Raw genomic sequence first — 27,548 nt, forward strand, 5'->3', positions numbered from 1 at the left:
TTTTTTTTCATTTTACAATCCAAATGCAAAACCAGGTATCTCAAACATCTCTAACAGAAATTATCTAGAATTATGAAACATTACTACTTTATAAATAAAAATATAATCCAATCATTAATATCAGAAAATATCTTTCAGAAAAAAAAAAAAAAAGACTGCATTTATTATCTCCTTAATGTAAACTTCCAACTGATAGGGTAAATTTGAAGAAACTGGAAATCCAGTCACAATAACCTAAACAACCAGCTAATAGCCAAAAAAATAATAAGTCTAGCGCAGATTTTACTCTGTGGCATAAAGTTGTTGACAATACATTCCTCAATAAAGAAAAATTGAATTATAGCCTTAGGGTGGTTTAATTTGGTACAGATTTTGAATAATGTTATATACATTTCCAAAACAGATGCTAAGAGACTCTACAAGGACACTCAGCTCAATCAGAAGCCAGATTAAAGTTCCATCTGGAACGAAACCATTCCACAGCTCTATTACAATTAGCAGAGTCACCAATGTCAGACTCAAAAGTTGGGCAATGTGAAACTCTTTCTCTTCAAAATACAGCTATTAGCCCAGAAACCAAACAAGAAGTTCACACATCTTTAAAACAGAATTTTTTAAGCAGTCACTTAAGTTTAAGCTTCTGTACCTCTTATCAAAACTCTCATTTGTATTGTGTTATGGTCATGTGAATCACAAAGTCTATCCAGACACAATGATTTTATGTCACTCCTCCCGTTCCATGCAGGTAACATCAGAAATCACGTGTTTAAGTAGCTGCAATACTCAAAAAGTACCAGCAGGCTGAGACTAGCACAGAAGCTATTTGCAGGAAATAAAATCCCGGGCTGATTTTGAATTGCCCTGAACATTTCCTTCTGAATTCCCAGGCTTCTTGTTATGAAACAAAGCAATTTCCCAACATGTCATGCTGAGGAACTGCACCCTTGAGTGACCCACCTTTAGATGAAACAGAATCACCTATGAAATCTAATGGCTGAAAGCCAAAGCCAAATACCCTGTATAATAGCATTTTCCCAGATTTAAACAAAAACAAAATTTCAAAGTTTACTAAAGGAAAGCATCCTTTCAGCACAATTCAGCAAACAGCATTGCTGATACATTGACAGTAACAAGCTTGTTCAAGACAGAAAAACAAAATATGCCACATTCCTTAAATTTACTATTTTACCTATTAACAAACAATGCATCACACAAATAAGCAAATCTAAATGCGGAAGTTAGAAATCAAATGTCCACATCTTGCATTTCCTTCCTCCCAAATAAATCCACAATAGGTAAGTAGCAACATAGACTTTAAAAAATTACATCTCATTACACACGTTTTTATCAAGACAAGATGCAGTTAAAGCGCATATTTACGTTTTTCCAGTTGCTGGTTACATTAATCAGCCTGATTTCTATTGTGAAGTAGTAAGCTGCTAGGTCTGAAAATATCTACAATGTTAATATCAAGATAAGAGCAAAGTGAAGAAAGAGATAACTGTAGCCCCTGTCCAGTTAGCAGCCTATACTGTTCTGCAGTAAAGAAGCAAATTTTAACTTCCAAAGAGAACAGCAATAGTCACAATTTTTCTATTTAGTACCTTTAATTAGTGTTCAAATATTATCCAATAATCTCCATATCTGAAATTTAATCTTCTAAATCTTTAGAGAAAAAAAACCTGACAATCTGGAGCAACAATGCGATTTGATCCTAAGTCTGACTGTTGTTATTTCTGAGAATAGCAGAAAAGATATCTATTGCTAACACCATGCTGCAGGACAGAAGCATTTAGATGAAACATGCAGGGAAGTGGAAATCTAAATACAGAAACATGATGTCAAAATTCAGATCACTGCAACCCAATCAGTGCCTTTGACAGAAAACTGCCTTTCTAAGGCAGCGGTCAACATCAGTGTCCAAGGCTGCTAGTTACACCAGAAAGCGCCAAGGGCATCAAGAAACTTCAGTTCTGATGAAACCAGGGTGAAATAATGACTGTATTTCAGTTTAGACAAGAACACAGTGGCCCATCAAAACAACCAGCTTCCTTAATGTAAGTTTTCTGAAAGATTAAGAGACAAAATAGCACCCAAAAATTAAAATGTTAATTGACAGAAAGCAAAGTATTGTAATTGAAATATATTTCAAAGCCTGGGCTGGGGCCACACCACAAGCCTAGGGAGTTTTTCCAACAGTATCCAGGAAACTATCGAATTCTTCCTCAAAGAAATATCCATGGTGGTAACTGACCATTCATGGCAGAGAGATCTTTGGATAGCATGGGTCCTGGTAACCACCTAACTCCAGTTAAGTAAAAGTGAAGCACAGGCCTCAAAATGATTCTCCAAGAATTACCTTTCTCAATTTTGCGTGCATGAAAGCATTAAGATCAGTCACATGTATAAGGCTTTTGCAACAGTAAGGACCTATTTAGCTCATTTCCACAAGTAATAATCACCCACACTTTCAGTCTTCAGCAGGTTTTCTTATGAAGGTCTGTGCTGCAATGTAAAGGTTTCCAAATTTAATCCATGATTTGTGACTCTTGTGGAAGAGTCATGAACTTGCACAGCTCTAGGCAGAAACAGTACAGTTACTGAAGAATCTTTCCTTCCTCACTCACATATTCAGTAATATAACAGTGAGCAACCATAACCAGCAGTAGTTTACTCCTCAGTATCACAAGTCATGAAATTACTTGACAAAGGCCAACTACAAGCTTATTTAGCTTCAGAACAAGCAAGGTATTGAAAGCACTTAGCAATATCTCTGAACAATCTCCTGTCAATGAAGAGGAAAAATATTAATTTTCCCTGTTCTGTACATCTCAATAGCTCTTGACCAATGATGAATTCTCACCCACTCTAAAAGATGTAACACAAGTCCTGGTTACTGAATTAGAGTGACTTATTTCAGTAGAAAACTTCAAATGGTTCCCAGTAGTACCTTGCATGTGAAATTTCTGAAGTAGTATCTTTTTCCTGCTCCTTCTCAAGATCTACATGCAGCTCTTCCGAGACTTGATAAGTGACACACGCATAGGATTAACAGTGTACCACAAGACCATTCCAAGTATCTCCTGTGATGATGCCACCACCTTAATGCACTTGGAGAAATCTACCTCATGGACAAACAGCTAGCTCATGTTGAACCCAGCAAAGAGACTGGATACGGGATGGACAAAAGATGACAACCAAACCCATAATTTAGATTTTTTTTTTCCCAACAATTGGCCAATCTATTCTGTAACCTAGAAACATTCCTGCATTCTTCATTCATGCTAACCTGGATTTGGTAGCATCTGCTGAAAAAACACTTATCATCTCCTCTGGTAGCTGGAAAACTCCACTCCATTCTAGCAATGACTAAAAGTTATTCACTTATTCATATCTTCATCATCGCTCAGCTGCAGCATACTTCAAGATCAGGCATAAAATACTGGGTTTGAGCTCTCTCTTCTGTACACTTGCTTGATTTCAGTTTAAATGACTACCTAAAGTTCCACAGGGATGAAAACTTCCTATGATTAGAAAGACAAAACTCTTTTACATGCAGGACAGAACTTTCATGGAGGCTGGTCCAAGAACACAAAATAAACATTCCGAGCAGGCAAAACCCACCATCTTCATCAACTCCAAGGGCAAATCACACTTCTTGCTCTTGCTAAGCCGAACACCAAAATGTTTTTAACACATGTAATAAAAACCAAGACCCTCTTTTGCTATCACTTCTTCCCGTAGAAGAGAATGATAGAGCACAGCACTTACTGCATCACTGGAGCATTGTTCAACAACACTGGGGAAGAGAGCATTGGATGTCAGTAGAGAAGCAAGATCCCAGTCCATCTCAGTGTAACATCTGTCTGCCAACAGCTGCCGTGCTCCCACGACCTTCCCTACTATGACCAGAGGAAGCTTTTACCCTTTTTTTTTTATACCATCCACACTGTCATTCCAAAGGAAGTAAACTCTACAAAGACGACCTTCAAACATGAATCACTTTTCACTGGCAGGTACCTTTGCTGTGCTTTCTGGATATCTGCTTTAAATGACAAAGACAAGACAGACTGAAAATCTGGAATAATGTAGAAGACAAAAGTTTGGGGTTCTTTTCAGTTCCTTCTTCTGTGTTCCACATCTTATTAGACAAAACTATTTTGAACAGATGACCGCACTGTATACACTGTACTTCTCCTACCTCTTACATCAGAAATATAATGAAGAACTCCAGTAAATTAGGTATGTAAGACCTCCCATGTTTGAACCAAGGTTAGCTATCCTTGGGATTTTTTTTTCCCGTATATATTCTTACCACAGCTCTTAAAATAGTTTCCAATAATTACCCTATCAGTGATATAAGGCTTACTAACGCTATAATTTATCACTATTTTCAACAACAGAGAAAAAATTATTCAATATTTGGGAACAGGTCCTAAAATTATCTTAATTGAAAAAGAAAGTGCACCACACATATTTATAGAACTATCTTTAAATCAGTATTTTCATCACTGTATGGAGTTTAGTTCAATGAATCAATGCATGTCTTCACCAGTAACCCAGAATTCACACTCTTCTTTTTTAAGGACAACAGGGATAATGTTCTTGACTTTATAATTTGCCTTTAGCAACCATACTACCTTGACCGCATGATTCCATCTTGCAGTATGCAAAGAAGGATCCGTAATTACTTTCTGGACAAAAGCTCTTCTAAGTCATCTTTTCTTTAGAAATACATTTAAGATCATTAAAAACCAATCCTGCTGAGATAGAATCATAAAATTGTTTATCTCAGAAAAGACCTTTAAGATCATCAAGCCCACCATTAACCAGCCATGCCAGGCCCACCACTAAACCTTCAGTGCCACACCTACACAACTTTTAAATAACTCCAAGGATGGTGGCTCAACCATTTCTCTGGGCAGACAGTTCCAATGCTTGACAACACTTTCCATGAAGAACTTGTTCATAATAGCCAATCTAAACCTTCCCTGACAAAACTTGAGACCTTTTCCTTTTCTCCTATTGCTTGTTACGTGGGAGAAGAGACCAACACCCACCTTGCTACAACTTCCTTTCAGGTACTTGTAGAGAGCGGTAAGCCCCCCCGAGCCTTCTCTTCTCCAGACTAAACTCCCCCAGTTTCCTCAGCTGTTCCTCATAAGGCTTGTGCTCCAGGCCCTTCACCAGCTTTGTTACAATTCTCAGAACCCGCTCCAGCACCTCAACATCTTTCTTGTAGTGAAGGGCCCAGAACTGAACACAGTATTCAGGCTGTGGCCTCACCAATGCCAAGTACAGGGGGATGATCACTTCTCTCGTCCTGCTGGCCACACTGTTACTGATACAGGCCAGGATGCTGTTGGCCTTCTTGTCCACCTGGGCACAAGCTGGCTCAGGTTCAGCCAACTGTCAACCAACATCTCCAGATCCTTTCCTGCCAGGCAGCTTTCCAGCTACTCTTCCTTAAGCCTGTGGCAATACATTGGGTTGTTGTGACTCAAGTGCAGGACTCTGCTCTTGGCCTTGTTGATCCTTATACAACTGTCAGAGGGTGCACACAATTCCCTCATCCAGATCATTGATAAAGATATTAACCAGAACTGGCCCTAATACTGAGCCCTGGGGAACACCATCTGTGACCGGCCACTAACTGGACTTACCTTCACTCTTGGGGCTTTGCCATCCAGCAGGGTTTTTACTCAATGAACAGTACACCCATCCACGCCATGAGCAGCCAGTTAATCCAGGAGAATGCTGTGGGAAATGGTGTCAAAGGCTTTACTAAATTGGAGGCAGACAAAATCCACAGCCTTTCGCTCACCCTCTAAATGAATCACCTTGTCATAGAAGGAGATTAGGTTAGTCAAGCAGGATCTACAGTTCATAAACCCATGCTGACTAGGCCTGACCACCTGACTGTCCTGTATGTGCCCCATGATGGCACTCAAAATGATCAGCTCCATAGCCTTCCCTAGTACTGGGGTGAGACTAACAGGTCTGTAGTTCTCCAGATCCTCTATCTGGCCCTTCTTGTAGATGGGAATCACATTTGCAAACCTCCAGTCAACTGGGACCTCCCCAGTAAGCCAGAAGTGCTGATGAATGATTGGAGGTGGCTCAGTGAGCAGCTCCACCAGCTTCCTCAGTACCCTTGAGTGGATCCCATCTGGGCACATTGACCTGTGTGTGTCCATGTGATGTAGCAGAGCACTGACCATTTCCACTTGCACTATGGGGGCTTCATTCTGCTCTTTGTCCCTGTCTTCCAGCTCAGGGGGCTGGGTACCCCAAGAACAGCTGGTGTCTATATTGAAAACTGGGACAAAGAAGGTATTAAGTACCTCAGCCTTTTCCTCATCCTTTGTCACTACGTTTCCCCCCCATCCAATAACAGATGGAGATTTTTCTTAGCCCTCCTTTTGTTGCTAATGTATTTATAGAAACATTATCTACTGTCTTTTATAGCAATAGCCAAATTATGTTCTAGTTGGGCTTTGTCTCTTCTAATTTCCTCCCTGCATAACTTCATTACTCTTCATTACTTCCTTGTAGTCATCCCGAGTTGCCTGCCCTTTCTTCCACAAGTCATAAACTCTCCTTCTCCCCCCCCCCCCCCTTCCCAAGTTGCAGCCAAAGCTGTCTGTTTAGCCAGGGCTGTCTTCTTCCCCATCAGTTTGTCTTTTGGCACATGGGGAATGTCTGCTCCTGTGCCTTTAAGAATTCATTCTTGAAGAATGTCCAGCCTTCTGGACTCCCCTGTCCTTCTGGACTGCCTTCCAATGGACTCCGTCAACCATGCTCTTAAGCAGGCCAAAGTCTGCCCTCTGAAAGTCCAAGGTAGCAGCTCTGCTGACCCCCTCCTTACTTCTCCATGGATTGAAAACTATCACTTCATGATCACTGTGCCGAAGACGGCCTCCAACCATCACATCACCCACAAGTCTGGCTCACTCACCAGCTGTACCTGGAAGTTATCTTCCATATACTCCAGGAACCTCCTAGAGATGGTTTCCCCTTCTGCTGTACTGTATTTCCAGCAGACATCCATAAGCCGAAGTCCCTCATGAGAACAAGGGCTAGCAATTGTGATACTTTCCCCAAATTACTGCTTACAGAATGTTTTGTCTGCTTCTTCATCTTGGATGATGCTCCACAAACTCATAACGGAACAGGTTCCCTTCTGTTCCATAACATGAAGTTTATAAGCAGTAAAATAATCACAGCTTTGTAACAGCGAATAACACCAGTTTCACCTACATGGCGGAATTAACTGACAGATTATTTTCCGGAAAACTTTGTTATGAAAAGATACTGAAAAAAAAAAATTAAAAAAATCTTTCATTTCTTTTCATGTTTAAGGAAGCTCAGATAAATGACCCTTATCTTTTCTTGTACTCAAGCTAAAAAGCCTAAAGATGTGTATGTTTTGAAATATTTAAATATTATACCTTCTAAAATACATTTTAAATTAAAACTGAAATCATGGCAATCCATTTTAGGGCATATAATTATTTCTGAAAATAAATTTAAACTAAAAAAATATAGGAAATGAAATCAGTATTTATGTTTGGTGCTAAAATCTCACAAAATTGGAGAGGGGTAAAATTAAACTAAATTAATAAGTGGCATTCCAAAACCAACAAAAGGAGCTAACTCTTCACAGAGGTAAAAAGAAAGCCATGGTACTCCTAGCCACAGGACATTAAAACTTCACAGAGGTTCAAGAAGTGTCCACTTATTTGAAGGAGAAAGAAACTGTGAAAGGGGAGGAGAGCAGAGGGAAGACATGACACAATGACAAACAACACAGTTGAAAGCTGCTAGATAAAAACACACCATTAATGATTCTCCTTGCCCAAGAACTTGCAGAACTCCAGAAGGCAGAAGAGCATATGTGGGAAATAATGTCACAGTTCTTTCTGAACTTCTCCCTAAGCATCTTTCTTCGGACAGGCTGGAGAAAGAATACTAGGTTAGAAATGCCTCTGGCCTGAGTCATGTGATTGTCACAAGCCTTACTGCTAAAAGATGCATGAAAACCTGGAATTGGTTTGCTCAATGACTTATCCAGCATGTCAGACTATGACAGTATCTCAGGTGGGTGCTAAGTACCATACCTAATTTTCCATTTTTTTTAATGGGGGTAATTCAATGACATTCAAAGTTGTAAAACAGCTAAGAAAAGCAAAAGGATTTGTTCTCCTATTTTAAACTGAGAACAAAAAAAAATGTCTGAAGATAAAATTCAGGGGTTTTATAAAGCCCAGTTAACAGTTCAGTTTATTATAAACAATATCTTCTGAAAGAAATAAATTTTCATTTCAACATGCATTTTTTAACTTCTTTCTCTGTTAAGATACAGCCAGCTTACTTATCTTGTAAATGAAATTACCTTAAAAAAAATTGCAATTTGCTATCTTTGTGCACATAACTCAATATCAACTAGATATAAATAAAGAATTTTAAATATCCTATAAATAAATTGTTTCTCAATTTTCATGCAAAACTATAAAAAATATTAATTTTGTACCATTCTGTTTGCTGCAGTTCTGGTGTCCCTAACATAAGAAGGACATGGAACTCTTGGAACAAGTCCAGAGGAGGCCACGAGGATGACCAGGTAGCTGGAGTATGTCCCGTATGAAGATAGGCTGAGAAAGTTGGGGCTGTTCAGCCTGGGGAAAAGGCTGCATGGAGACCTCATAGCAGCCTTCCAGTGTCTGAAGGGAGACTACAAGGATGCCAGAAAGGGACTCTTCATCAGGGACTGCAGATACAGGACAATAGGTAATGGGTTCAAACTTAAAAAGGGGAAGTTCAGGATAGATATGAGGAAGAAGTTCTTACAGCAAGGGTGGTGAGGCACTGGAAGAGGTGGTGAGGCCCAAAGAAGTGGTGAATGCTCCACTCCTGGCAGTGTTCAAGGCCAGGCTAGACAGGGTCTTGGGCAACATGATCTAGTGTGAGGCATCCCTACCTGTGGCAGGAAGGTTGGAACTAGATGGTCTTAAGGTGCTTTCCACCCCTAACTATTCTGTGATTCTACATGTTAAGGTCTGTAATTGCTTTAAAAAATTGCACAGATATACTAACTGTATTTAGCAATAAATACAAAACTACTACAGGAAATGTGTATTTATTTGAAAAACATTTACTATGGACCATTCTTTCTTTGGAAACATAAAGTAAAAACCCTACAATTAATATCCACATAAGTGTAGGTGTTCAAATCCTTAATAAATGGATTCAAGCTGTCCAGAAATTCTACTGATTTCTTTTATCATCAGATACACTGTGCTTATAGAAACACTAATAGTAACAGAATTATGATACAGATTAGCTCCCACAGCCTCTCCTTTCTATACTGTCATTAGCAGTTACAAATAATGGACACTCATACAATAAAAAAAGCTTCCAGTAAACTGAGCAAAAAATCCTGCTGCCCCCCCCCCCAAGTGACAACAAGAAACCCTTAACAGAGCTTAGTGTGCTTTTCTGAGCCTGGTATCTACTTGGTGGAACTTGAATAGATGTATTCATAGAGCTTTCTTAAAGATCACAGATCTAGAGCTGAAACTCTGCAGATCTCTCTGTACTGAAGTCATCTGGGAAAGCAAGGCAGGGAATCAGGTATTTCCACCTGATTCTTTCCTGACCTACAGAAGCACAATGAAAAGCAAAAACACAAAGCCTTTTTAATTCTGATTCCAGTCACTGCAGCCACTTCTCTTATTTGTCTGGAATCAGTTATCTAGGTCAAAATACCACTGCTTCCTAAGACATTCTGAGACCCACTGAAAGAAAAACAGAGATAAATATTAGAAAACCTTGCGTTTCTTATCTTCCAAGGACTGGAGCTGTAGATTGTATTCACCTAGAATCTTTAGAATTCAGTGTTATTTGGATTAATTAGGTTATGAAGACAATGCAAAAGATGATAAAAACTTACTGTATAACTGTTCAGCATTCAACATTCACTAGCAAGTCCTTCAGCACCACGTGTAAGACGCATCCTTTCACCAGTAAGAGAGACATGAAAGAGCATCTCAGCAACTTTAAGCTGACTACTTGATGCACTCTAATTTTTAAAATAAATGCAATTTTCATTTTTTTTTAAGTCCTCTCCCCAAGATGAGCAGAAATAGAGAACGTGAGTGCTTGCACAACTAGGAGCTCCCTCCACCCTATCATTCAGACAAAACACATGAACTTTGAGCTCAACTTTCTAAACCTCTTTTCTCTCTTCTTTTCTGAGGCAATCAATTTAGAAGCTTGCAAGTAATGCATGTAGAATGGCATTACATTTTACTACTTTTTCAGTTTGGAAAGACAAGTATTTTCAGGGTAGGCCTAACCTGGTTCTTTTGTCTCAGAGAAAAAGGTGGTCAGGCTGCACCTAATGAGACAATGCCTACCAATGCTATTTTCACTGAAGTGGCAGAAATAACAGCTGCCTTCCACTAATCCATCCCAGGTCTTTCTTCCTTCATCATTCATCTTCCTTTGACTTTCTATACCAACAATCTTAATCTTTCCAATATTTTTCTCCCTCTCCTTCTTGAAAATCACTCCATTGCTCTTTCTAAATTATCTCTCCAGTCCTCCAACTACTTTTCTTTGCCTTAGTCTATTTATTCAACTGTTGCACACTGAGGATCAACAGGGCCTCTACATGTAACTGCAATTTTAAACTAAGACTTTCTGAACAAAAGCAATAGGAAAGATTGAATAAGTGACAAAGTCAACTGATACTCAAGTGTGTAACTTCCACACTAGTTCCAATACAATCTTCAAAACCAGAGGATGAATACTAATTTTCATACCTTAGAAACAGCTGCTATTCAGAAAGATGAAAGCAAGCCAGCCTTTCAAGGGTACATTTACACCCACACAGACTCGTCACACCTCTTCCTGTTCCTCAGTGGCTCAATCAACCACACCTGAATGTACATGATGTCAATAAAATTCTACATTTATCATCAATTTTATCTATGTCATGCATACAATGAAAAGGGAGCTTAAAAAAATGGGGGAAGGGTTGACTGAGAAAAGTAATTCTCCTTCCATCCTGAGGAAACTTTAGACAAATTTGCCTTTGATAATCGACTGAACAAGCTGCACTGCAAGCATCAAGGGATGGTGCAGGGATATCTAGCAGGTGCTGCAGTTTATCACAAAACCATCTAAAATAATTGGAAGTGACAACCAGCACTACCACAAATGATTTATTAGTCTTTCACTCAGCTTTTCAGCTTCCTCAGGGCCAGAATAAATAATTTACCAACTCTGTATCTTCCAATCATTAATTCTTCCCTGTGCATCCAAACTACATTTAACTCTGCTGGGTTCAGTGGAATTAAAAACACAATATGAAGACTTACTTTCCCCCTCAAGTATAGTATTATCTGACTTTATCTGAAAGTAAAATTGTCAGTCAAAATTTATACTGGTGATAGAAGGATTAGAGCTATCAACTTATGTTGAGTTACAAATATCTGCAGAATAAAATTAAACTGAATATATATCAACAATGAAATGCTCCCAGGGGGTCAGGCGTGTTCTCAAGATATAAAGTACTGATAGTGTCTGAAGGTATTGATTAGCATAGTTTTTCTGATCCGTAAACTAACATTAGTTACGGACAAACATCTTGCATGTCCCACATAGTAAATACAGGATGAAAACACTGGGCAGGAGACAGAAAATAAATAAAGAAGAAGATGTGGCCAAAATGGAAGGATTAAGCATGAACAGAATGGTTCTGTAAAAAGGTGATACTTGAGAAAATAAAGACCCAAGATTTACTAATGCCCTCGTGTTATCACAAAATAAATTAAGAGTATTCTATAAGGCAGAATTGGAAACCAGGACTATAAAATGGCATAAAACCAAAGTACACTTTCAAATTTAAAACATAATATATAAGGTACCGTATTCCTATTAATTAAGTAGAGAAAACACAGAGCAAACAAAATCACACCCTAAATCCATTTTTGATGTAAGCTAGTCTTCTCTCATTAAATCAGCATCTATGATTAAAACCAAGATCATTTTTGGTACATAATGTATTGCATTGTTAGAGCAGCATCTGTTTGTTGCACAGCAACACATTTTTCAGCTTTAAGAAACTGTACTCATACAGAAGAAACAATCCAGACTTTGAAGATATAAAATTATTTTTACTTCCAAAAGCATTTTGTACTAAAGGGATTAATAACATTAATGTGCTAATATTTTGCATTCCAAGAAGAGGCTTCAAGCTGTTGGAAACATACAGAAGAAGGATTTCATGGTACTAACAGCTTTCTTTCAGTCCTATGGGACTGAGACAACTCAAACTTTAAGTGCTTAGAAGAAAGGCTCTGTAAAGCTATGAAGGCTAATCAATAGGGCTTTCACCAAATGATAATACAGTCTGAAATGAAATAAATTGGCCATAACAAAAATGCCTTACCCTTTTTCTCATCATTAATCTCAATATAGACAAAAGTACAGTATATACTGAAGTACAAAATAGCTGACAAATATGCTTTCACGCTACTTTTAATAATACAAAAAGAAAAATTCACAAATACAGAAAATTTTAGATTATTTATTTGAAAGCAATTAATTATCTTATGTAGTTCTCAAACATCATTTATTCCTTTTACTAAGACTGTAAGATCTGTATTCTAATTTTATTGTATAGTAGGGTATTTCCATTCTTCATTGAAAACACAAATCATTTGCTGCTGCAACCAGCCAAGCACAAGCTGAACTCAATCTCCCCAAATTTTCAAAAGAATGACATTGTTACAAGGGCTGAATATTTTTATCACTATGACAAGTAATCTTTTAAAGCAGTCCCAAGTCTAAAAAAATGCAATATTGTAAATAAAACAAAACTGGAGAATCTAAATCACAGGCAAGGTATTGATACCTATGCTTTCCTCAACAGCTGGGCCACAAAACCCTTCAAAGAACTTAGGTCTTAGTAGACAGAAGGAAGATTGAGAAGTCTGGCAAAGATAAAAATACACTTGATCCCAGCATCAGATCACTGAGCCAAAAGTCTTTTGCCCTTGGAGTCAATTATTAGATTCCTAAGTAAGTACCATGGTCAAACTATAAAAAAACTTACAACGTATGTTGGCCTGTTGCTCATACAGCCCAGACATGGGTCTTATAACTAAAGACATCCAAGAAGCTGTTTTGGCATTTAACTTTTGATGCCAGCTTATTATGGCATCTTCCCTCAACAAGTGCATGGACTTTTTGACTTGGAGAAAAATGGATTTAGATGTAAATTTCCTTACTAAAAGTTCTGGATGCAATTAAACAACACAGTTTTATTACTGTACAGGTTTCCTTACAGGTTAAAAATGAACAAACCAACCAAAAAAAACCACAAGGAAATAAAAAGAATCCTCCCTCCTCCCTCCCCCCCTAAAAAAAAAACAAACAAAAACCACCACAAACCCCTGTGTCCAGACTTCACTTCTTGATTATTTTTTTTTTCATATTCCTATGCAAAAGTGTTACAAAGTGATAGCTGGTCACAGAAAACAATGGGCTAATACAGAGTCTGAAATAATTTTTATAAGGAAAGAGGATTCAATACTTGATCCTTTTCTGATTAAAATACAATTAATAACTATTGATATAATCAGAAACTTCCAGAATGGCCCCTCTCACAAATAAATGATTTAGTCATGTTTGAAGAATGGAGACTCAATTCAGACTTTCTTCAAAGGCTAGGAAAAAAAAGTGACTTGAGATTAAAAAATGGAGGTGAGAAGTGTCAAGGCCAAGGAGGACAGAAAAACTGCCTTCATTTACACAGTAAGGAAGTTTCACTGAAATCTTCACTGACTCTCTAAGTATACAAAGAAAGTGTATGAGAGATTCTCATTCACAGTTCTCAGTGTGTAAGAGAGTAAATGCACTTCTTCATGCTCCGATCTGTTGTGGGTTTATCTATAGTCAATAATGTCTGCTTATAAGAAATGTCCCTAAGGGAGCACTGGTTAAATTTATAATTGTATTTATCCTGAAAGAAGAATTGTGTTGGCAAATGTCAGTTTTGATAAAACATCTTCACCTAAGGTACAGGTTTGTAGATTTTCTCAGTCACTCTTGGTGTGATTTTTCACCTCCATCAATCTAGTTTCCTTTCCTCCCATTTTTTCATCACAGCTATTTGTAAATTGTGACAAAACCTTGAAATGAGGAACAAGAAAGGAACACTCAGTTTTATCTACATTTACCATTCAGTAAATCTGTCATCTCCACTTTACCAAAAGTGAGTGAAGCAAAGGAGGGATGCAGAGTGCATGTGGCAGTGAATCAGGAACTGAACTTGTCATCATCTGATTCTCACAGCAACACTCTCCAAGGTATGATGCATCCATCGTTACCATTTTGGCAGAAAATACAGGCTCAAGCTCCAAGATTCTCCAGACCTGCACTCTAACCTGAGCAATCAAAGACATTTTTCAGCATCATGTCTCCTTCCCCCCCCCCCCCAACAAAAATTAGCAACCAGAGCTAACTAAAAGGTATGCAAGGTAAGCCAAAGTCATGAATCCTGCTAGGTACATTTCTGAATAGAAACCTTAAATAAGAAATTTTCAATAGACTACAAGAACCAAGAGAGTGTTTTAATAGGAAAATGCTAACGAGAGTTCATTTCTAAAATGAGGATCAGCTTGCGAATCATTTTAAACAAAAAATACCCACTATAAAACAATGTCTGTAAAAAATCCATGCAAGCTATTGAGAATCAGATAACTTCTTGACCCAATTCAGAGTTACAAACCAAAGTTTGGACTGTAATGAGATGCTGAATTGACTTTTGAGTCATCTGAATTGACTGTCATAAAGGCTTCAAACCACCTGAAGACTCAGGGGACAGGGATAGGGGAAGGAAAAAAAACTGAACCACTAAACAACTAGTAGCTCATTCCCAGATGTTTCATTAGTAGAAGTCAGCCAAGAAATACTTGGGAAATAAATTGTAAAAATAGTCCCTTTTCCCCCTCCTCCTGAAGGAGGCTTTTGGTTGTTTAGTATTAGCTTTTGTTCTAACACGCAAGTCACTCAGCTAGTCAGCCCAGTCAAGCCAGGAACATGTGAAAGTCTGAATTCGCGAAAAAATAAAAACAAAAAGCTATTATGACAGTTCAGACACAATGAACGAAGACATTCTGTTCCATCCTCCTATAAAGTCTTCATTTCTTTCTACACATAAAGATCATACTCTAAGACTGATATTGATGAAATAAGATACAATAGGAAGTGACTTTACATAAGGGAGTAAAGGAAGTTTATTATTTAATAGTAGAAGCAAGCCTCATTTGTGTTGCCCACATCTTGGGGGAAGTATAATCCATTGTGGAATAAAACAGCCATTTTGAGTATATACCAACACCAGCATATGCTACGATCTTTTCAATATTTGGGAAAGTGTTCAAAAAAGTGTCATGTAAGCCAGTTCATTTTGCTATTTCATACAACAAATAAAAGGCACAAGTATGCAGTGAAAAATCATTCTTGATGTAAAGAAATGACCAGACTTATGGAGTAACATACTCTTGTAATCAGCACAACAAAGGCAACATGAGAGAAAGCAACTCAACTTCTAATCATGTTTTAGCTAACAGGTTGGTAGACACAACCATATGGAACAAGTAACGCCTCTTGTACTGAATGAATGGAATGCACTTCAGCTGTGCCTTTGCTGTTCTTAAATTATTAAGATTATGGGCACACTAATCTACTTGAGAACAATGTAAGAAAGCTAAAACATTGCACCTTCTGAAGCTCAAATACCATCAAATAGGAGGTCTCTAGTATGCTCCAACTGTGCTGCTCACCAAATTTCCCCCCCCAAAAGGAGCTGAATTACTAAACTTTAGTTGCAGTTTGAACAAAAATATATTTAAAAATATATGGAAGGTAAAAGACTGAAAAAGGCTATCAGAAAATAATCAGTGTCAAAAATGAAACCTTGCATCACAGGGCTTCTTCCATGTCACCCCTTCCTCCTCCAGTATTCCTTTCATATATTTAATCATCTGTTAGCAGAAATTTTTATAGAATTGGTTGTCAAAAAGAAATAGTGAGGATGATTATGTTTTCACAGAAGCATTGTTAATAATGCATGAGGAAATGAAAAATAATTAGTTGCAATTTTCTAAGCTTTTTAGCAAAATATTCACTAATCTCTTGCTTCATATACAATATCTGGGTAAAAATCTCTACCCCAAATCCCTTCTATGTAATCAGGCCAATAACCAATTACTAATATCAGACAAGAGATTAACCTATTCTATATATTCTACCCCTTCTCCCTTTGAAAAGGAATAATTTCTTCTTACCTTTAACAACTTCATCTATGAGTGGAACAATCCCTATGACTCCCCTCACACTTGCAGGCCCTGGTTCACATGGTGGACTTCAACCATGGCAGTACCTGCTTGAGGAACAACACAGCATGGAACAAGCAATCCAGAGGCTTTTTGGAGTGCATCAACAACAACTTCATTACACAAATTATCAAGCAGCTGTTGAGGGGAAGGCTTGCTGGATTTCATACTTACAAACAAAGAAGAAATGATCAGGGGTATAAAAGCTGGAGGCAACCTTAGCTGCAGTGACCATGAGATGGTGGAATTCAGCATCCTGAGAGAAGATTAAAGAAACAAAGGCAAAAAGCAGGACCATAACCCCGGACTTCAGTAGAGGAGATTCTGACCTGTTCAGTGATCTGCTTGGAAGAATTCTATGGCAGATGGTTGCGGAAAAAAGGAGCCATGAAAGCTTGTTGATTGTCAAGGACGATCTTCAAGCTTAAGAATGGTTCATTCCAAAAGACAGGAAAACAAGCAAATATGGTAGAAAACCTGAATGGATGAACAAGGAGTAGTTGGCAGAACTCAAACACAAAAAAGAAAGCAAACAGGAAATGGAAGCAGCAACAGGTAACCTGCAAGGAATATAAAGACATCATCCGAATATACAGGGATGGGATTAGGAAAGCCAAAGTCCAGATGGAGCTGAATTTGGCAAGAGATCTGAAGGGCATTAAGTACACCAGCAGCAAAAGGAAGACTAGGGAATGTATGGGCTTACTCCTGAATGGGAACTTGATCACAAAAGACAAACAGAAGGCCAGTATCCTCAATGCTTTCTTTGCCTCAGTCTTTACTAGCGAGACAAGCCTTCAGCAATCCCAGGTCCATGAAAGCAATGTGCAAGTCCAGGACACTGTAGACTGATGCAGGTGGAGCAGAATCAATTTTGGGAATATTTAAATATACTGCATGCACACAAATTCATAGGCCCTGAAAAGACAGACTCACAAATGCTGAGGGAGATGGCTAATCTCACTGCAAGTCCACTCACAGGAACCTTTGAAGGAGCATGGAGAATATGGCAGGATCCTAGGGACTTGAACAAACCAGATGCCACCCCTCTCTTGAAGGAGAGCAAGAAGAAGGATCAATGAAACTACAGACTGATCAGCTTCACATCAATCACCAAAAAGAATTACCCTGTGAGCCATACTGCAGGCTGGGGGTCAAGCTTCTGGAAAACAGCTTTGCAGAAAGGACGCAGGCATCCCAGTGGTCATCAAGTTGAATATGAGACAGCAATCCATCCTCACAGCAACAGAGGCCAAGAACATTAGAAGAGTATTAGCAGGAAGTGGAGAGAGGTGATTATTTCCCTATAGAAAGCAGTGGTGATACGCTTCTGGGGTACTGTATGTAGCTCTGGCCTCCCCAGTATAAGAGAGACATGAGCTTATTAGAGTGCCTCTAGCAGAAGGCTTGAAAGATAATTAAGGGTTTGAATCAAGTGAAATATGAGCAGATGCTGAGAGAGCTAGGACTGTTTAGCCTTGAGAAGGAAAGGCTCATGGGATTGTACCTATTTCTAGATATTTCCAATGGGAGTACAGATGCCACAGAGCCTGACTCAGTGGTATCCAGTGAAGAGACAAAAGTTAATGGACACAAGAAATACCATTTTAAAATAGCAAAAACTTTCATCATTAGGATAATAAAAGACCAGAACAAACTGTCCATGGCAGCTGTGGAGTCTCCTCCACCTTTGCAGATATTCAAAACTCAGACAGACAATGCCCTGCTGACAGGAACCTGCTCTATCTGACCCGGCTGAGTGGTTGGACCAGATGGATCTTCAAAGGTGCCTTTGAACTCAACTATTCTGTGATTCTTCAATGTGGTTTATGGGAAACCATAAATGTTTTAGCTCAGTTATTTGTATTCAACAGATATACAACTGTTGAATATACAACTAGTGTTGTATATATATATACAACTGGTGTTAATTATCCAGAAATCAGCAATAGGATCTTAAACAGCTTGCTAATGCAGGTCTTCCTAAATAACTGTATCAATGTTATTTCTTCAAATATTTTGTCACAAGCATCATTTTCCTGGTTTTGTTAGGGTTTTTTTTAAGACACTGAAAATATCACGTGAACAAGACACTGTACCTGATAGCACAGAATCATAGAATAGTTAGGGTTGGAAAGGACCTCAAGATCATCTAGTTCCAAACCCCCTGCCACGGGCAGGAACACCTCTCACTAAACCATGTCACCCAAGGCACTGTCCAACCTGGCCTTGAGCACCACCAGGGATGGAGCATTCAGAACTTCCTTGGGCAACCCATTCCAGTGCCTCACCACCCTTACAGCAAAAACCTTCCTCCTTATATCCAATCTAAACTTCCCTTGTTTAAGTTTTAACTCGTTACCCCTTGTCCTATCACTACAGTTCCTAATGAAGAGTCCCTCCCCAGCACCCTATAGGCCCCCTTCAGATAATGGAAGGCTGCTATGAGGTCTCCACGCAGCCTTCTCTTCTCCAGGCTGAACAGCCCCAACTTTCTCAGCCTGTCTTCATACGGGAGGTGCTCCAGTCCCCTGATCATCCTCGTGGCCCTCCTCTGGACTTGTTCCAACAGTTCCATGTCCTTTTTATGTTGAGGACACCAGAACTGCACACAATGCTCCAAGTGAGGTCTCACAAGAGCAGAGTAGAGGGGCAGGATCACCTCCTTTGACCTGCTGGTCACGCTCCTTTTGATGCAGCCCAGGGTACAGTTGGCTTTCTGGGCTGCAAGCGCACACTGAAGCCAGCTCATGTTAAGTTTCTCACTGACCAACACCTCCAAGTCCTTCTCCACAGGTCTGCTCTGAACCTCTGCCCAACCTGCAGCTGTGCCTGGGATTTCTCTGACCAAGGTGTAGGACCTTGCATGATCTTCATGTAATAATAGCATAACAATATTTCTTTAAAATCAAAATATATACACACACATCAATGTGCATCTTGAATTTAACTAGAGCATCAGTTTTGAATGCAGATGACTTGTACATTTATTCCTATTTGTACCAGGAGAATACAAGAACTGGAAAGAAATCTTCTGCAGGGAAAAGCTTTGGTAAACTCAATCTCTCGTAAGATATAGTCACTATGAAATATGCAGAAAACTAGGAACCTCTGCCTGTTTTTAATAATTGAACTATTACAGGGGAAAAATAAATAAATAAATCCCACAAACAACCTCAGACTCTTGATTTTACTTAAAATAAAATAAAAAGCCTTAAAAGTTTTTCCATAATTTCCATTGGCAATGATTGTGAAAACTGAGCTGCATCTCCCCTAAAATAGCAAACTGTCACTTAACTGTTTTGCATTTAACTATTTAGCAATATTGCCTTCCTTAATCCTGCAATTAATAATTTTATGTCATTAGTAGCCTTTTATTCTCATTTACAGTATTCTGCCTTTTTTTATATACTGTTATTTCACAGAGCAAAATATCTCCCTTTTTGTTTCTGAATTGTTTCTGAGCTCTGCCCAGTCCCAAACCACCACCAACAGCTTCACTTTGATTTTCAGAAGTTAAATGAATGTATTAAACACAGTTCAAGATCCGAATTCTTTGTCCATAACAACCACAGGCAAGTCAGAGCTTTCCTTTGGAAAATAAATCTAATTTACCTTTTTTTTCTATAATGCTGTCATATACCTTAAACCAAGGCAACCAAACAGTTCTACAGTCAATACTACTCAGTAACTTTAAAAGTCATCTCTTTAAATTTATGGAAAGAGTAAGTCAGAAAAGAAAAAGTGATTTTTCAAAAACGGCTGTAGCATGCAGAAGAAATTAGCATGAGTGACTGCAGGGAAAATATCAGCACTAGGCTTTGAAGAAATCTGGCTTGGGTCACTGTAAAGAAAACAGAGGCAGATGCTACGCTGCCTAGCCCAGGTCACTGCAGAGAAAACAGCAGCTGGTTATAAGAGTCATGTTTGGGACACAGAGTTGGTGCCTGATTTTACCAAGCAATTTTTTTAATACACCCTTGATGATTTTAGTACAGGACAAAAGTTGAAAACCAGATGGATGTTTTAGTGGGTGGAGCTATGACAAATTAAGCCATTTATTTAGTAACAGTACTTGGGTTTTTTCTCTTTCACATGCAGTTGTACACCCAATTAAAAAAAGAGGAGTACAAATGTTGACTGGCTACATGGATCTACATCTGAAATAGAAATAAGAGTTTCTGAAGTGCTCTACCAAGTTATCAATATTTTAACAGCTTTTAAAAGCTGTTTTATATTAGGGCAGATACTTTCAGGACTGTAGGCTCTACATTCACTCCACATTAACAGTAGTATATTTTAAGACATTTTGTTTTCACATTCATATGGGCTTAGAAGAGTGTCCTCTTATCATCATATCCACAATCACTTTTAGCTGAGAGTTAAAGAATTCCTTTTTATAACTCACCAGCCAATGTTCAAATACACTTAGAGAGTTGTTGTTCATCCACCCAAGGCTTTTATTAAAACCTCTACCATCATAATTTCTGCATTATGTTACAGAAAAATGAACTTCCATTACAGATCCTGGTAAGCAGAACAGTTTTTAAAGTGAATTTTTCCATGATTGCCCAGCTCCCCATTTCATGACTCATGCATTCCTTCCAATCATATTATTCATCACTCCTTTTCATGAAGGCAAGAAATTATAAATGATTACCATCTTGAGTTGTCTGAGTACAGAAAAATAGTATCTTTAGAATCAATGGACAACTCTACTCCATAGATCAGCTACTTATTCAAAATATGTTTCACTGAAAATGCAGAATATGCCTTCAGATGTGACTGTAGTTTTACTAATTGTTTTAAGAATGTAATGCGTTCACATGCATACAATAAAATCTCTCTAAGAAAGAGTCTCAAAGAGTAGTATTGTAGATATTAGGTGATTAAAGAGAACAAAAGGCAATTTTTTTCAGATCATTACCAAAATATACTTCTCACTCCCAAATTATTTTTACATTTACTCCAGGTAATGCAGGTATTTATTAAGAACAAGTAAGCACAGTAAGGCAAATAGAACTCTTTCATATGTGAATGAAAATGTTAAGGAAATTATCTTTTTAACCAATTAAGGAACAGATAGCATAGACCTACCATGGAAAGGAGCTGCATAGTAGAGAAATAAATCAGTTCTGTGGAGAAAGTGAATAAAAAAAATTTATCTAGTCAAATAATTGCAACAATTTCATCTGTTGGCTGCAAATCGGGAGAAGTTTCAAAGAAAAGCTTATACATCAAGTTTCTAGATTACCTGTACACACCAACTGTATCTATACCAATAGATACTATAATTTCAGAGGAATAACTTCTTGTTTACCTGAATCTACAAATCATATAAATTTCATGCTAAAGCTCATTGTACAAAAGTTTTAATTTTTGTAGTATTAATCTAAAACCTCCCAACTTTTGTATCAAACATTAGAATTGAAATAAATATGATAAAACGGGGCAATCCCAGATGCCTATGTTCTTGGGAAACTCCAGTCAACTGAAACATGGCAGTTATTCTCACGAGAGGAATAATATAAACAACAACCAAAAAAGGGAGAATAACAAAGCTCTTTGCATTTGGCATATTTGCTGGTTTTGCAGCAACTATAAGGGATGTTTTTAATGTTTGTTGATCCTCACAACAGAGGAACATTAAATCCAGCTATAACCATATGTCAAATGCAAGAGCCTGGGATAAAGAAAATAGTCTAAAATTAGTGTTTACTAAATATAATGCTGTAAGAGAATACATTCATCAACTTCAGTGCCACTATCAGCTTGTCGTAAGTTAAACTCAAATGTTTACAAGATAAGAATTTCAGCTGAAAGGAAAAACATGTTTCAGTAGAGACAAGTCACCACACTAGGCAAAGCCTTTTCCACTGAACTTTTTACATTTTCACTTTATTGCTGACAAGATGTTAGAGGCTCTTCCTGGTAGGTATTTTAACATATATGGTAAGATATTATCCCTACATGTGGGAGAATAATGTATGGTGGTGGTATTCCACAAGTGTGCAAACTTTATGTCAGAAAGGGGAAGTTAAACTAGCAAAACTGATTTTTAGCTTCTCTCAGCACTGGAGACAGAAGTATGCATGAACAAGACCAAGCTATTCTGATTACCACTTTGCTAGTATTTTGCATCTGAGGTACATGTTTGTTTCTAGTATAAACAAACTTACAAAGTGCTCCTGACCTAGACTTGACTTAACTCATTAAAACGTGTCAATGAGAAGGAGAATCATCACAAACTTTCTGCATTTCAGGTAGATAAACTCAATAAGCTACATTTCTGATGTGGCTGATCATCTTCTTTTAGGTGCTACTCATTTCCTGCAGTTAACACTCATTCAAAACCAAACCAAAACAAAATATTGCTTAGTTTATATAAGAGTCACTTCCATTACTGAAACACAACTAGCTACTGTAATTACCATGAGGATTTCTTTTCACTGCCTGCAAAATAGGAGGCATTTCCTCTCCAGGAAAGGTTAAAATGATATGTGGACAGTTTGTCAGGTGACCTTATGAAAATCATACAAAAGAAATGAGGAGATACTGTAAAACAAACAAACAAAAAATTAGATTGCAGTTTACACTATGAATATCTGAGAACCCATGTTCTGCATAAAACTATAAAACAGTGAAAACAGTACAAATAGAACAGAAGAGCTACATGTGTGTAGCCAGTAATAAAGCTGCTTACTGTTAAAAAGGCTTTCATGGAACAGACTGTTGGCGTTCAATATTCAAGTTAAAATTCACAACTTACTATGTGAATGTTTAACCACACAGCTGTATATCTTCTAATGTTCTTTCAGATTGAAAAAAAAAAAAAAAAAGTAACTCCTTTCACTCTAAGAAAGAGGGTATTTTAGTAATAGGATGATACAACTCTGCTATTGCTTTCAGATGTCCAACACAAAAGACCCTGTACTTATCATCATACTATTAATTCCTACGATTACATTATTTCCTCTCAAACATCTCTCTACAGCTCCTATCTCCCTATGGGATCCAGTTACTGCTTAATCCTTTTTGACCATGGTAGAGTGCAATCCTGGACCTAGCGTGTAATATCTTGCTGCCTTTACCTTTTTCCTCCTGCAGACATCTTCTTTCTAGGCAGTACTGCAAAATTTTTTTTGTGAGATAAACAGAATCTCTGCTAGTTTGAGATTTTTTTGTCCTTTAGGTTTGTTTTTTTTTTTTTGGCAGAGGTCTTACTACTAACTATAGTTTAACACAAACTTGTCCTTTAAGTAACATTTGTAACATTTCTTTTTAAAACATCATGCTTTCTTCACCATCAGCCCTGATCAGTCTACATCCTTTACCACAGACTTTCAAAACACATTTCAAAGCAGGTTCCCTACAAAGTGAATATTTCTTTCACAATGCCAGTGTATGTGTTTGGTTACAAATACTGGAGTATTTCTCTAGTATTTCCTTCAAAAGAATTTTTTAAATACTTTTAAAGTTTGATTTGAGAGAGTGCTGATCCCTATTCTGTGAAGCAAGCTAGCATCATTAGGATGACAAAATCAAGTCTTATTGTGGCAAGAAGAAACATCATTTCGTGTCAACAACACACTGCTATTGATCTGAACTCCTCCTTGCCTCACGGGTGAAATAACAAGTTCCTACACACAGACTCTCTAAGCATACCAATGGAGGAGAGAGGCAAGAAAAATACTAAAAATGGCTGTATTAAAGATACAACAGGAAATATATGACTCATGAAATGTAAATTCTTTTATCTGTATGGAATAAATTGAAGAAGAGCTTAATATGGCTTCTGAATTTTCTATGGAGTTAGATTAGAACAGAAATACACCTACCAATAATACACCAGATTTAGGCTTTCCAACAAGCATCTCCTAACTGTTCAGCAGTCTTTGTGAAACAAGCCAGCTTCATTTTTATTACCTAATATGTGAATATTCACATTTTTAAAATGACACCTTATTATAGCATCCTGGTTCGTTGCTTCTGTCAGTGTATGGTGGGGAACTGATTGAACATACAGCGTAAATTATCCTTTCCCATCACAGGTAGGACCCCTTTAAAACAGAGCTAAGAACATTCTGTCAACACAGATAGGTTCATTCTTTCACCATCTTTGAAAAACAGACTGCAATTTTCAGAAAAAAAAATAAACCCCATATCTTTCTTCTTAAAAGATACAAAAAGGAATAAAACCATAGTTAGTCATGCAACATCAATATAAATACCACTTTGCACATGAATAGTTCTTTTTCTAGAACTTAAAGCTGTGACTTTAAGCAAATCTGCTAACCAAAAAAAAAAAATGCAGTGAGATGAAACACTACTTATGTTGTCTAATTGAACCAAAAATTTAAGCTAATTTCAAACACTTCTGTAGCACTGAAGTTAGCATGCTACAATTCCACAGTCCATCTCTAAGAACATGAACAAAGTAATATACAAGGCATAAAAAATTATTTCAAGATAACTTACTTTTTAAAATACTTAAGTGTAGGGAACAAAGCTATTTTCATACCACATCCAGAAAATGGATGAGGTGTGAAAGAACTCTCTTGTTTAATGTGACCTTTGGCTGTACTTTCACTTGTCATCATTATGAAGTAGCTACTTTCAGTGCCAACACATAAGCTGCGTTATATTACCCTATAACAGTAGTAGCACGTCTTTCAGGAAGTGTTTCATACTCCAAGAAACTGGTGGCAGAATGCATTGACAGCACTTACCTTTGTAACTGCTTATAATAGGTCTTATTCAACAGTAAGACCTCATTTAAACAAGGAACTGAGAGTGACTGTACTAAATTTCATAGAGCATGTCACATAAACTAGTATATGTTGAGGAACTCCCTCGGAGTTCTCAGCTTCAGTGAAAACATTCAAATAAGGAGAAATGTAAATTTGAGATTGGAACTCTGCCCCAAATAATAATATTCAGAGCTTTGTTACTATGCACAGACCAAAAATACTGCAACATACTTGACTTTCCTTAACGTCTATAATTAAGAAAATACTTCTTAAAAGCAAATGAATTTGAAATTCAAGTAAGATTAATAGAACAAATACAACAAATTTATGCTTTACACAATGGTAGCAAGCTACAGAGTAAAAAACAGTAGCTATCATTATCTGAAGCTGTTCATCTAACACCATAGAGAAAAACCATTGATACATACTGTACACACATTTTTATCCATGTATATAAATCAAAGGAAACAGCTTCCTTTAAGGCAAGCATATGAAGATACTAAAGCAAGATACAAATTAAATATTCATACATTCAATATTTCAAAATAAGGAATTTGGATATACACATGCATAATTTAAGTTCTATAGTGAAACCTGTCTACAGAGGCCATTTCTACTGTATTTCAACAGCACTGAAACTTCAAATGTACAATGCAGCCTTTCCATGCTGTGTTAAAACTTTAAAGTATAATAGTAATTCATTTCAAGCACTAAACATAGAATAAAGGCCTCATTATGCACACAGCACTTTTGCAGATGAACTGCTGCTTTGCCCTATTCATTAAAGCCCTGAAACAGGGCTGTCAGTCACAGCACTCTCCTCCAAGGTGGCTTTACAACTGCCCAACAGGTTACTCATTAGGAACTGAGGTCAAAAAGGCAACTTGAGCTAACAGGCTCATCAGTCCTGAAAAAACCCACCAGTCAGAATTGACTCCAAGTCAAATTCTCATACCAGGCACCTGTTCTAAACTCCACAGAGCTGGTGCTCATACACAAAGCCTAGAGCTGGCCCCTTAAACTGTTTTTATATGTTCACTCAAGCCTCTTTGGAGTAAAAGATTAGAGTTTAGACCTTTTTATTGTCAAAGGAAAGCAACACAGACTTCACAACAGTATGTTGTGCACTAGGAACTACGAACAGAGAACCTGGTTATATAAAACAGAGATGTTAAATTTTCGGAGCTTATAAATTCTTATGCATGCAAAAAAACACTGTGGGACATGGGGGAACCCTTCTACCCTATTTCCCCCCTTGAAATACATCATCTTCTGCATGGGTCTACTCCTCCTCATACATATAAAACCTTGCCGATAAAGGAAATCTCCATATGAGTTATTAATGTGAATATATTATTTTTATTAGAAATTAAAAAGACTGATTCAAATATCAAAAGTCTCATTTTAAAAACATCCATTTTACTGGAACAAAAATATCTCAAGTTAACTTTAAGAAAAATTACAGAGTACTTATTAAGGGGATAACAGTACTACTTTATTTCAGCATGTTTTAAAGTAAACATTTTTGCTCCTTGAAGGTCACTCATTTGATCTTGACACATCTATGAAATAATAGAAGCAAAAGCTAAGTAAGTTGAAAAGTGGTATTAAGCAATAGAAAGCTAAATAAAATTAGTATCTACATGGTAAATTACTTCATTGAAAACCATCTATGGATTCTGCAAAGAATATACTTTTGCCTTAGAGCTAGTACTTTAATTTTCAAGAACCAAGAAAAAAAAAAAAATCAAAACTAGTCAGTAACAATGCAGCGTCGAAAAGCAATAAACTCAAAATTAAGTTATAAATAATTTAAAGCATGTCATGAAGATGTATTAATAATTCATCGGATAAATAATTTACTAAATAATCAAATAAATAAATAATGAAATACATAAATAAATCAGCAAATAAATAATTCTGCAAAATAACCTAAACAATAAGTCACTAAAACAAATGACAAACCTACAAAACTACAATGATTTTCTAAATTCTGATAGTTTTAAATAAACAAATGTATATAAACTAGATCAATCTTTGGTGGATAGAGAAATATTTTTCACTGCTATTGGTGAATTCCTGATTACATTGCACAAGGATACAATTTTAGGTTTTACAAGAGTGCAGCTTTTCCCTTGTAAATTATTAACATGATTGCTACAATATATCCTGCTCTGTATTTTACACATAATCCTTTATGTAGCTCATTTTTCCCCCCCCAAAAAAAATGAAAATCTGTTTACAGCACTCTTAAGTCACATATTTCTTTTTTTTTCCTGGGTGAAGTACTTACAATACTGCTATAGCCTTCTTGGTGGTTCTCTTACTGGCTTCTGCAAATCTTCAGAAGTTTTGCTGCAGGGGGAAAACAAGTAGAATAATCTTAATT

At 37.3% G+C, this 27,548-nt stretch overlaps 1 protein-coding gene across 1 annotated transcript in view; it reads right to left on the reverse strand.

The window, feature by feature from the left end:
• The window catches only part of TBC1D5 (TBC1 domain family member 5), a 319,487-nt gene that overhangs the window by 268,582 nt on the left and 23,357 nt on the right, over positions 1 to 27,548 (reverse strand). Inside the window, exon 2 of the mRNA XM_061464900.1 lies at positions 27,453 to 27,514. The gene's annotated coding sequence lies outside the window, so the exon portion shown is untranslated. The remainder of the gene's footprint in view (positions 1 to 27,452; positions 27,515 to 27,548) is intronic.

This window comes from Pezoporus flaviventris, unplaced genomic scaffold (genome assembly GCF_033815535.1).
Source record: "Pezoporus flaviventris isolate CSIRO_AGI_PZ_B2104156 unplaced genomic scaffold, CSIRO_AGI_Pfla_v1 ptg000037l, whole genome shotgun sequence".
NCBI classification, from domain to species: domain Eukaryota; kingdom Metazoa; phylum Chordata; class Aves; order Psittaciformes; family Psittacidae; genus Pezoporus; species Pezoporus flaviventris.